Genomic DNA, 8,046 nt, shown 5'->3' on the forward strand with positions numbered 1-8,046 from the left:
ACAAAAAAAAAGACAAGACGAGGACAAAAGACGCTGAAGAAAAAAACAAAGCCAGGAACTCTCTGCAACACAAAGATTGCCTCTGAAATGATTAAGAACATGACGTGTGAGAAGAAAAACCTCCAAGTGACCAAGCAAGTAGCTCACGTCACTGGTGAGAATAAAAACACTACTGAGCTCCAGGAGGAGAAGGATAAAAAAACAGCTTCTCCAAAAAGGAACTGGACAGGATCGCGGCAGTGCACAAGGAGCTCAACGAAAGGTACCAGACTGATGTCACCAACATCAGACAGCAGGCGGACACCTTTCAGTGTGACCTTAACAATGAGGTCAAGCAAAAAGAACTTCTGCAAACTAATTTTGAGGAACTGCAAGCGGGATATGGACTCATGCAGCAGAAGTTCTCCACTGAGCTGCAAGCAGAGAAGGACAAGTACAAGACTCTCCATGGACCACTTTGTCACAGCATGAAGTCAATGCAAGATACCAAACAGATGTCATCAAGGTCAGGAAGCAGGCTGAGTCCCTTCAGCTTAATCTTGACAACAAGACTGAGCAGAAGAAACTCTTACAGACTGACTATGACAAACTGCAGGAGGAATACACTCATCCAGCAGAAGTTCTCATCGAAGCTCAATGCAGAGGACAAAAACAAGATTCTCCAACAAGAACTGGACACCGTCCGTGTTTCACACTGCCAGATCTGACAGATGACAGATCAGACAGCAGGCTGAGAGCCTTTAGCGTGAGCTTGACAGAGAGATCAAGGCTCATGCAGACACGGTCTCAGAGGGCTGGTGTGTGATCAACACACTGAGGGCTGAGCACGACACCCTTCGTCAAAAAATGGTGGAGGAGGTCAATAACAATCAATGAAACACCTTTGAGAAGCTGGAGGAACATGGAGAAGATGTCACTCAACCTTAAGCTTTCCAATGAGCTTGAGGCTGAGAGAGAGGACGGCACCCCAGAAAAAGAGCCAGACTTGAGAAGAAACAAGACTATGAGCCCATCAAGAACTGATCATGTTCTGGGTATAGAGTAGGTTGACTTGATCAATGATCAAATAACATGAATTTAATGTCAGCTCTACCGTAACAGCTAAAATGGGTTTTCTCTGGACACTCTGGCTTCTTCCCACTCTTCTGCAGTAAAAAATGTTCAGTGTATTAATACCTGTGAGAACATTATTAAAGCAAACAATAAAAAAACAAACAAATACATATGGTTTATATCTTGTATAATATTTAATAGTTGTACAGTCAAGTTTTTAAGAACCAATTGTAAAATGTCTCTCTAAGATGAGGACATTCATTAAGACTGTTGAGCAGATTATGAATGATTTGGGCTTGATGACTGAACGGACATAGTTGGAGTATGTTTCAGTCTGGGTCAGTTGGTGTTCAGAATCATATATCTCTATTTATATTTATGATTTTAATATATTAATAATATTTTTTTGTACGTGGCGAGCAAGGTGTGTGAATTATCCTTAGATTAGAGTCATTCATGAAGAAAAAAAAGACAAAACAAGGGTCTGCAGACATGCTAGTAGTTCTGTGAGGCTGTATTTGGTTGTACATTTAAATAAATGCTAACATCAGCATTCTAACATGCCTGCAATGACAAGGGTAATATGCTGACCCTACACTACTGTAACATTTACCATTTTCAACGCCTCAGTTTAGTGCGTTAGTTTTATTGACATTTAATTGGTCACGTGGAAAGAAAAAAAAAACCCTTTGTGATAATCAAATGAATGTAGGATTGTTTAACGTGGTCAGATAACAAGTGATGTAGTTCAAGTAGTTAAAATTAGTTATGAGGAGAAGTGTGTGAAGAGAAAATTGTTGTGTGCAATATAAACTCAGGTGGGTTCTTGGCTCAGGCGGTCCTGTCTATTAGGATTGGATCCTAACCAATGACAGAATGAAGAATGGAGTCTGAGTGACGTCACCCGTAGGTTTCCGAAGTGCTGTTTTAAAGCTAAAAATGTGCAACACTTGCTGCTGCCATGTTGGATGTACTGCTTTTTCCACCTCCCGGTTAATCAAAATACCAGAGATCACACCCCTGGACCTCTCTGTCACTCTTCCTCCCCCCCAGCTGATTTGTTTGTTGCACCTGTAATGAATCATCAAACCCTATTTTTGTCCGCTTGGTGCCTGCATTGCGGTTTAGTGGTCTGACAAAGCTAACGCTTAACAGTGTTCCCACTTATTTTTCTGCATTATTCATCTTCTGTCTGCCCTGCCGAGAGCTAAATAAGCATCTGCAACATGTTTATCATCACCATTACATGACATAATTGGAATAATGCTAATTATGAATCTGTGTCAGACCAGACACCAGGGACTGCCTCGGTGAGAGAGGTGACAGGATGATCATTAATCTTTGATTAATTATCTTTAATCATTGATGTACCTCTCACTGTACGGACCAATGTTACATCTGACTTGAGCTAATGCAAGGCCAGGAAAGCCTGCTCGGCAAATGTTTTCAGTTTGCAGAGCATCACACACACACACACACACACACACACACACACACACACACACACACACACACACACACACACACACACACACAGCAGTTCAAAGTAACTGATAGTCATGTTCATCAGTTTAATTGCTTTGCCCTTCAAGCTATTTTAGACTGACAGTGGTTGAGCAGTTTCTGCAGTTATTCATTTTCACTTTTTCTGCTGTCGCTGTCACATAATCTGCTCGGTAGGACAGCTGAGACAAAATGGATTTCATACTGCAGATATGTTGTTCGATGTTAGATGTCTGCTGCTGCAGTGTCTTTGTCAGTTGACAGTTTTCTAACCCCCACATTTGCATGTCCAGCTTACAGAGCTTTAGTTTACTAAAAAGCCAGTGTTCATAACCAGCACATCCACTGTAAAGTATTTCCTCACTGTGTGGAAGCCAGGGTCCTACATACAGTACTGTTAGAATAATAATTTATGCTCGGCTCTTGCTTGTTCCTGCAGTTGTTGGATTTACACTCAAGCAACTGCAGCTGACATTACCCGTTACTGCGTTGCGTGTGTCAAGCACATCTGTCACCATCTTAAAAACCATTCCTCTTAAACACATTAAACATTAAAATCTGCTCTTTGAAAATACATACAAATAAGCTACTGTATGTAGCAAAACAGCATGCAATTCATACATTTTATTTTGATTTATCAATTCACCATTTAAAAAAAGAGCAGTCATTTGACGAGGATGCTAATTTTTGCCTGGGACCTGCAGCCTCAGTCTGTCCGCACAATGTCATGCACAGTATGTAGCCATTAAAGATGCATGAGGTATTTTTATAGAATTAACTTTTTGGTATACAAAAGAGGTATAAAAACAATAAGTAGGGAATAACATTCGAGAAGGGGCAGCTTTGTCTGTGTGTTACTAACCCTCTCATCCTGCTGTTATATGGGGTCACAAGTGTTGTGCAGGCAGCCATGTTCAGGGGGGTCTCGTTACTGGCTCTGGCTCTGGCTCCGGCTCCGGCTCCGGCTCCGGCTCCGATTCTGACTCCAGCTCCAGCTCCAGCTCTGGCTCTGGCTCCGGCTCCTGCTCCGGCCCTGGCCCCAGCCTCCCAGGGCCGCACTCTCCTCTGGCCTCTAGCCTCTTCTCTCTGTCTCCTTTGTCTTTTGCCACCTCTGTATATAAACCCTGGTGGAGATCCTCCACACCTGATGCTCATTTCCGAATTGTTGCAATCAGTCAATTCACACTACTGCATGCAACAAACTAAAACCACTAAAATACAAATAAAAACACAGCAAAGTTAACATACTATGCTAGTGCCTATGAAGCCTGGGACTGTGAAGCACTGGAGAGGTGTCTTTGACAAGATGAGTTGTGATGCTGCAGAGACTGAAGAGAGTGTGAGCCCTACAGGAGCTGAAGTAAAACCAAAGTGTAAGTTCCAAAAACTGCGGTTCCTCAAGTATCTACCTGAGGCTGGCCACAGATTCTCATTTATTAAAATGTCCAACTTCACAGCAGAGATAAACATGTTTACAGCCTGGTACAAAAAAGTTTGGGTCTCTATAGCTAATTTCCCCGTTCATGACAACTGTACTGAGGGTGAATTTTTTTTATACAACTCACCTGTTCAAATGATATTAAAGCTTAAAGGGTATGCATAATTTATAGCATGGCTGTTAAGGTGGGTGCCATTTCAGATGGTTTCAGTCAGCTACAGCTGATAATGTCTCATAGCATCGCAATAATCACCTCAGCAGGCCAAAGGAGAATCCTGCCTCTGTCATATACTGTAGGGGCGTATCTAGGGAAGGTGGTCATAGGTGGGACCTGAGTTTGTGTTGATGTGTGAACCAGACTTCTGTTCATAAATTGTTTGAACATTTTATAAAAGTGTTTGGAAGTCTGCACACGAATGCACCATTTTGTCAAGAATGTATCAACACTGTGACTGTATTTTTGAAATTGTATTGTTTTATCTTTTCTTTTTCAAGAAATTGAATGTAAGAAAAAAGTATTATACTGTTTGTAATTAAAGCAGAGAGGAGAAATGGTAAATGAATGCTATCAGCGCTACACTGTTATGATTGTGAATTGCACTATGTGCTACGCAGCAATGGGAAGCTTGCCAACTCTAACTAAGCTGCACTGTGCATAGTGAACAGTCAATTAACACTTCTCTGTTTCCTTCTCTTTCTCCAATTTGCTTCAACCTCTGTTAACGGACCCCATTATGCAAGCATGAACCTTCATCTGAAGTTGAAATGCTTGGTGATCGTCTAAAGATGTAGGAAAGCACCAGCTCCCTTAAACAGGGACTGCAGCTTGGATTTCATGTGACCCGTATTCTGGTGTAACAGACTGTTCCCCTGGAGTGTGAAGAAGAGAGGATATTCATTTGAAGGAGCATCTGACCATGGAGTCATACATCCAATTGTTACCACCGACAGAAAATAAACGCTCGTTCTAATTTATTTTTCTCTCTATAGGAGCACTCCATTCATGCACCGCCTTTCAAGCGGGTCTCTTCATCTATTAGGGATCAAATGACATTTTTCTGATGACACTTCCACATACACCTCTTAAGAGTCAGGCATGAAATTATTCACGTGGAAATAGATGCTTTCCTTTTATTTTCTCTTGCTAGAGTAAGGGAAAGGGGGAAAAAAAGAAGTACACAGGACATATGGAATCAGACAGCAAGTCAAAATAGTTTATTATAGAACAGGATTCATAGTCGAGGCACTACCTCACATTTAGTATAGGCACTGAACTACTGCACTGGAGTCACAGCCACGACTCGGTCTGAAAACCAAAACCTGCCAGCCACGCTGATGCTGAGCACAGCTACATGTCCAATATGTCATCACACTGCTCGACCCAATCAATTCCACAAATGCTGAATTAAGTGATCTGATGTGGATCTACTTGCGACAACGCATGTAATCTGAATAAATAGCTCTGTCTTGAATTCTCCTTAAGGTAATAAACATTATTATACTTACTAATAAGACCTAAACTCTCATTATCAAGTTAGTAACCAAAGTATGTAGCTGTGAGTGGGGCTGACTAAGCTTTTGATGAAACTTTGATCTGACAATGATCCAATTGATCTTATTGTTGGTATGACAATGTGCCTGGCAGGCTTTGGTGAGGGGAAGCAGCCTTTCCATGTGTAAATCACATCATCCTACGTTAAACATACTTCAACTCATTCAGTCTTGCCTTGCCCTGGACTCTTAAAACATCCTAAAACACTTTTTGTCTTAACCCAACCGACAGTTTAAGAACACACTGCAGTGTCACATTATTCTATTACAACAACAACCACAACAGATACTGTATTATTCGGATTACTATTATTATTATAATAAGAATTATAATAACAAGCGTAATGCCGGCGTATCTCTTCTTGTTTCACTCTCTTTGTCTGTGTGAGCAGGTAATGAAAGGTAAACACGTGTCCTGTAAACAGGCAGTAGCCTAATCTTGTTTTTTTTCTCAGAGGGATTATCAAGTAGCAGAAGTGATGTTAGAATAACTCTGTACATGTGTGGTGCAGAATTAGCACGTCGCATTAGTGCGATCAACGTCACGACGTGTTGCTTTTTCTGTTTGCTGCTGAGTGATGCTTACACTTTAAGGGGCCAGCTGGAGTCACACGTGACCACAGGGGAAGACGTGACATGTATATGAAACTTGCCCCATTCTTTCCAGTTTGCCTTGGTTTGTGCTTGTATGTGACAATATTACAGGCCCAGTAAGAGTGTTATCCCAGTCATAATAAGCATAATGTATGTGTGTTGATCAGAGGAATAGTTTGATATTTTGAGAAATTTGTTTATTCACTTTCTTAGCCTGGCTTAGCATAAACACTGGAAGCAGAGGAAAGCAGTTAGTCTCTGTAGAAAAACCTCTAAGTCTACCAAACTAACATATTGCATCTCTTACTAGAAACAGTCTGTGGTTTTAAGGTGAGATAACTGTTTCTTAGCAAACAGCCGGGTGCAGTGGACCAGTGGACACACTGCACAGGGATACTATACAGCTTGTTATATGATGTATTAATTAGTCAGACTTAATAAGCTTTCTATTAGCTGTCGTTAGGTGTATTTTTGACCTACAGGGAGAGTTAGGCCAGTCATTTCCTTCTGTTTCCAGTCCAGAGAGAGAGAGAGAATAAACATTTCCCCCCAAATATCAATCTATTAATTTTAAATATATATTTGTGTAAGATTGACTCTAAAGTTAGAAAAGCTCTCTCCAGAGCACAGGTTTAATACCATGTTCCAGAGGTGTGATATTGTATAAAAGGTTTATTAATTGAAATGTAATTCATGCATCTGAAGTTAGAAACTGTGGTTAGCTCAAACCAGGAATCACATTTTATGAAACTGTTGTTTGAAGGGGTACTGCACTCACTTACGATGCATTTCCATAAAATTGGGGGAATCACAGGAGCCAGATCTAAAGAATATTTCAGATTTTTAGTCCCTAAAATGGCTGAGCTCCTACAATTCCCATAATCAACTCAATGCATCTTTCAGTAGACTTGCTCTGTTCCTTAATGCCCATATCTTTCCATGTCAATGCCCACAGTTTGTAACACAGGCTTTTGTAATAAAACATTTTATTTCTCAACCTGAGGCCATGACAGTGAGATCTTAATGGTTGTTTCCTCACAAAGCCAGAGAACAAGAATGTCAACTGTTACCAACAATTAGCATTACTGCTCTTGAGATGGAGCCATCTTCATGTGTATTCACATTGGTGCCCTTTTAAATCTTTGAAATGAGTGATCTCTAGAACTCTGAATGTCCCTCATGGCTAAAAACTGCTGTTTTTCTTAGTTGACATGATCTAATTGCCATGAACAATATATCATTGTGTAGAATTTAAAAAATCCTTTATATTTATGCTGTATTGATTTGGATCTGTTTGCATGCATGTACAGACGGTGGACAAATGAAGATATTCACATATTTGGTGCTTTAATGATGAGCACTGTCTAAACTGTTGGTCCAGTCTCCCATAGCTGAGATCTGGTGACCGTGAAGGCCATCGCCCTGATCCATCATTTCCTACTCATCGAACAATTCAGTGAGCCCTTATACCAGGGTGACATCGCACATACTAATTGGTTAATAATTCTTTTGTCGCCTGTCTGTTTCTGCTGTATAAGATAAAATGTTCTCAGTTGTTAGTCAATCTTCACTTGAGAGTGCAGTCACTCTGAATGAACTTGATTTACTGTAAGTGCATAGTTTGAAGCGGTAACTGTTTCTGTGTGTGGGTGAGCCTTGTTTGTCTGAAGGGTTTATGTAAGTGTTTCTACAACTAATGTGTCATTATCAGGTACATTACAAAATAAAGCATTAGAACATAAATAAGTTCATATTTTAGTTTTCGTGTTTCACACACACCTCCCCACACTCACCATCTGAGTGAGCCGATCCTCCCTTCTATATCTTTTCATTACTTCAGTAAATCTCCCCCAAATCACATTTTGCACATACAGGCACATGGCAATACTGATCCACGGAGACCATAA

The sequence above is a fragment of the Larimichthys crocea genome, chromosome XV (genome assembly GCF_000972845.2).
Source record: "Larimichthys crocea isolate SSNF chromosome XV, L_crocea_2.0, whole genome shotgun sequence".
Taxonomy (NCBI): domain Eukaryota; kingdom Metazoa; phylum Chordata; class Actinopteri; family Sciaenidae; genus Larimichthys; species Larimichthys crocea.